This window comes from Kogia breviceps, chromosome 8 (assembly GCF_026419965.1).
Source record: "Kogia breviceps isolate mKogBre1 chromosome 8, mKogBre1 haplotype 1, whole genome shotgun sequence".
Taxonomy (NCBI): domain Eukaryota; kingdom Metazoa; phylum Chordata; class Mammalia; order Artiodactyla; family Physeteridae; genus Kogia; species Kogia breviceps.
In genome coordinates, this window is record NC_081317.1 from 86,786,205 (window position 1) to 86,791,250 (window position 5,046).

Below are 5,046 nucleotides of genomic sequence, written 5' to 3' on the forward strand. Positions count from 1 at the left end.
GGATCATATGGTAGTTCTGTTTCTAGTTTTTTTGAGGACCTCCATACTGTCTTCTATAGTGGCCTCACCAATTTATATTTCCACCAACAGTGCATGAGGGTTCCTTTTTCTTTCTTTTTTTCACATCCTTGCAAATACTTGTCATTTGTTGTCTTTTTTTTCCCCCAAAATTTCAATGTTTATTTACACATTCCATATCAAAAAGTTTGAAAAAAAAAGTTTCAACAGGAAGTTAGCAAATTCTCATAGATCTGCCTGTTTCTAGCACTTGGGGGAGATGGGAGTCTTGTAGTTCTTAGAGACTGGAATCCTGATGGCAGAACTAGAGATGTTCTCATCACTTGCCAAGGAAGTGCCATACTTGATCTTCTTCATTACTTCCTTTATTCAGTGAAAGTGACACTGATTCAACTAATGATCTAGCTTCCTCTTGAGAGCAATGGAAAGGGCTATCACATACATGCACATTTGTCCAATTTATAGCCCCTCCATCACACTTCTCCATAAGCAATGCTTTGCAACATTCATGAGTAGATTTAATAACTTCAAGAGCAAAAGCCTTGTTCTTGAATTCTCCATTAAAAGCAAACTGGTTTTCCAGTTTTCTCTCTGGTATCTTATAAAATCTAAACTAATTAAGTGTAGCTTCTAAGTAACCAAGTTTGTACTTCTTAACGTCTTCAATATCGTGAAACTTTGAGGCTTCAGGATCATTCACATTGATAGCAGTTAATTTCCAATCTGTTTCACCCTGATCAATAAGAGCCAGAATTCCAGGGATCTTCACATGAACAACATCTCTATGAGAAAGAACCTTTGAGCCTATCTCACAAACATCATTAGGATTATTATCTCCACAGCAGTCTGTGCTCTTATCTTTTTGATGGGGATCTTCCCAAGTCTGAGGGAGGGCACCATAATTCCATATATAACGCTTGTGAGGAAAGATATTTGCCACATAGGGAAGCTTGCCATACTTTACATCTTGTTTAATGGGATTCAATGACTCCTCTGTGACAATCTCCATTTTAGCATTTGTCCACGGAGGTACTTCTACAACCATATTAAACAAATTCTCATATTCATCATTTCGTGCTCTCTTTGTAGGAATGCCATTTTCCTCTTCAGAGGAATATCATGAAAGGGGAAATGTAGTGACCAGCTACATTCTTGAAAAAGAGGTGGTAACTGGGAGAGTGGGGCTGGCTGTGCTCCGCCGTGTGGTACAGGGCCATGGTGCAGTGCGGCCGGGGCCCTGAGCTTACTCCCTGTGGCAGGTGGGTGGCGGTGGTGGTAGTGGCGGCGGCAGCGGGGGCGCCAACGTGCCAGGCCCAGCTGGTCTGTTGTCTGTTTGATAATAACTATTCTTACATGTGTGAGGTGATATCTCATTGTGGTTTTGATTTGTATTTCCCTAATGATTAGTGATGTTAAGCATCTTTTCATGTCCCTGCCGGCCATTTTCTTTGGAAAAATATCACTTCAGTTCCTCTGCCCATTTTTTAATTGGATTGTTTGTTTTTTTGATATTAAGTTATATGAGTTCTTTGTATACTTTGATATTAACTCCTCATTGGATATATTTTTTGCAGATTTCTTCTCCCATTCAACAGGTGGCCTTTCTGTTTTGTTGGTAGTTTTCTTTGCTGTACTTTTTAGTTTGATGTAGTCCCATTTGTTTATTTGCTTTTGTTTCCTTTGCTTGTCTGTTTTTTTTTAAGTCAAACCTTACCTTCTCACATTTTCCCCTATTTCTATAAGTAGCAACATCCTTCTTTGAGTTTCTGAGGTCACAAATTTTGCAGTTAGCTTTGACTTTTTTCTCACTCTCATACCCATAATTGGTCCATCATTAAATCTTTTATAGTATATTCAGAATCTGTCTAATGCTCTCTACCTGCTTCCTACTCAGTCATAGTGATTCAAGCTACCGTCATCTCTTGCCTAAATTCTTCTGGTAGCCTCCGAATTGTCTTCCTGCTTCCATGTTTGCCTTACCATCTGTTCTCCACCTTGAAGCCAGACTGATATTTTAAAAACATACATTATATCATTTTACTTCTCTGCTCAAAACTTCCAGGAGCTTCTCTTTTTAACTCAGAAAAAAAGCCCAATGGCCTCTGCATACCTTACATTTAATCTAAGTTTTTTCTACTTCTTTGGCCTCATCTCCAATATTCTTTCCTTTTCTTGTTCTACTCTAGCCATACTACTGGCCTTCTTGCTGTTCTTTGAACATACTAAACATTTGCCTACCTCAGGGCCTTTGCGGTTATTATTCTCTCAGGCCAGAATGCTGTTTAATCTGATATTTTCTTGGCTTAAATCCTTCAGTTTTTTTCAGGTCTCTTGCTCAAATATCACCTTATCAGAAAAAGCTTTCCTGATTGCCCTAAGTAAAATTAACCTACCTCTCATGCTCCTTATCCCCCTTTCCTGTTTAATATTTTTCCATAGCACTTGTCACCATCTAACATATTTTTATATAATTAACATTGTATTTTACATACAATCTATCTGCATAAATTATATATATTTAGTATAATGTATGTTGACTTATAGCCCCCACTAGACTATAAAGTCCACGGAATCAGGGACTTTGATTATTTTTATTATGTGTCCTCAGTGTTTGTAACAGTTCTTAAAATGTAATTGGTGTTCCATTAATATTTGTGGGATAAGTAAATAAATAAATTTACCTTATTAGAGAAAGAATTTACTTTGTTCAGATTCTAATAGTACCAGTCAAGTTAAGACATTTCCTGATTCTTTCTTCTCCTCTCTTTGCCTAGTTCCATCCCTGATGGAAACAGAAGCAATTTTGTTTGTGGAGATGGGAGTTGGATGGGTTAAAAAATACAAGGGAGGAAATAGAGAAAAAGAAGACCATACCCTTCTCCTCCACTTTAAGTGTCCCAGCTTGAAACTACTACCAGTTGGCAGAGGGAAGAAGTTTTAACTTTAAATCAAGTTGGTGTTTTGATTAATAAACTGGCCTAGATATTATAATTACTGAGCTAGATTATTCTTGGCACGAAAAGTAACTTAAAAGAAGAGTGTCTAAGAAAATTATGGGACCTTCCCTTACCCAACATTTTCTTCAAAGGACAAGAGAAAAAAATGAATCTGCACATTGGTTATAAAGGACCTAGTAGAAAGGGAATGAATGAAGTTGTTGTTTGTTTGTTTGGGTTTTTTTTTGGTCTGCATTCTATGGAGTTCTGCTTAATCAACATAATGGTTACCCTTCTATTGTGCTATTTATCACAATGGTTAGTAATCTGTTGTTTACGTGTCTGTCTCCCTTACCAGACTATGAGTATAAGAAGAGAGGGCTAGAAGCCTGTTTATCCAAGACCCATCATGGTGCCTGAAGCATAGCAACCATTTAGTGTTTGGTGAATAGCACCCTCCTCCCCCAGCCTCTCTTCTCACCTCAGTTCAAGAGTTACCTGCATACCAAAATACGTTGAGTATCAAAAATGCAATATTTGGTTATATAAAAGAGGCTGATTGCTTAGATATTTAGAGACTATACTGTATTCCAAGGTTTAGATCTGCTTACCACAATGAAAATTTAATATCACTCCATTCTGTACTCTAAGGGAAGACACTTTACTTCTGATGTATCACAGGGTTGCCTTTATTCTTCCTTTCTTGCTCACGCTCTCAGCCACTTAATTTGTCTCCCCCGGCAGGGTATGAATGTGGTTTTATGGAATCCAGTGTTTAGAATAAAAGCTGAAAATAATCCTCTTCTCTCCACATCTGGTATTGCTGTGATGCCTTTTAAAGGCAGAGCTTGAACCCTTATTATTTAAAAGTTTGAAAGTCAACATCTTCTGTATGCTTGTGGCAAATGCAAAAAAATTGACGACTTTTTGAAAGACTGTGGGGAGAGCCTGTGTTTTAGTATAAAAACTACAGCATCATTGTCACTATGATCCAGAGGCGAAAAGTTATAAAACATTTCGGCTCAAAGAGATGCCACATGAATTTAATAATTTTCATGTGGATAATCATTTTCCAAACAAACTGTAGCCATGACTTAATCCGTCCTAGAAAGACAGGAGTATATCTTCAAACAAACTGCCTAAGCTGTTTGTTCACAGTTTGCTTTTTGATTCAGCAAGATGGATTATGAGGGTTAACAACCAGAGCTGTGACAGCTTTGGCTAAATCCCACCTGGCGTTCAGTCCATTCGTTTCTCCTTTAAAAAGCTCTCCAAGTTCATAATTCTACAAAAGGCTCAATCAAAGTTATTGGAGGATTGCCTTGACTTAAGGGTGGTGGTAGTGGCGGGACTGGGGGGTGGTGTTGGGGGAGGGGTTTAATATGCCAAGTAAAAGATCCATTGTTATTGAAAATTCTTCATTTGTTTTATTTACATAGTGAAAGCAACCCAAGTATGAATCCAATTTGAAAAACACAGTACTTTGGCTGACTGTGAAGTGAAGTAAAAACATTTAAGTCCTGTCCCACTGCTTTTAGTGAGTCTTTCCTCGTCAGTGACAGCCCAGTGACCCTTATTGGGGCACAGTGCGGCTGCCATTTTCCTGACCTCTAGACGTTGTTTCTTCCATAGCACTCATCCACAATCATATTATATATATAATGCAAATGTGAAACCTCCTCCATCATATTTATTAGCCTATCTCCTTTCTACTATGGTTACTATCACCTTTATTTCCCTCACCCTGGCTAAAAGTGTCAGTAGGGAAGGAAAGAAAAACTTGGTAGTCTTTCATTGCATATGAGAGTTCCTGACAGAGGAGTTGCAAAATACAGGACTAAATGGCTACTAAGTATTTCTTTTTTCAGTTGTAGGATACCATGTTAGATATCTCACAGTTCTTTAGTTCCTTGGTGAGAATAGGCAAGTTAGTGTTAATTGTTTATGGTCAGCAGCGGTCCACTTTGGAATATAAACATATTGGTCAGTCTTCATTACTCATGAAGTGGGTAGCAGATAATTTGCCATTAATAATTAAAATGCTGACATTTAAGAATAAATTACTTAAAAAATGGGAACTAAATCAAAACCA

At 37.7% G+C, this 5,046-nt stretch overlaps 1 pseudogene; it reads right to left on the bottom strand.

The window, feature by feature from the left end:
- Window positions 1–335: 335 nt before the first annotated feature.
- Window positions 336–1,235, bottom strand: LOC131761205 (inorganic pyrophosphatase 2, mitochondrial-like; annotated as a pseudogene).
- Window positions 1,236–5,046: the final 3,811 nt, after the last annotated feature.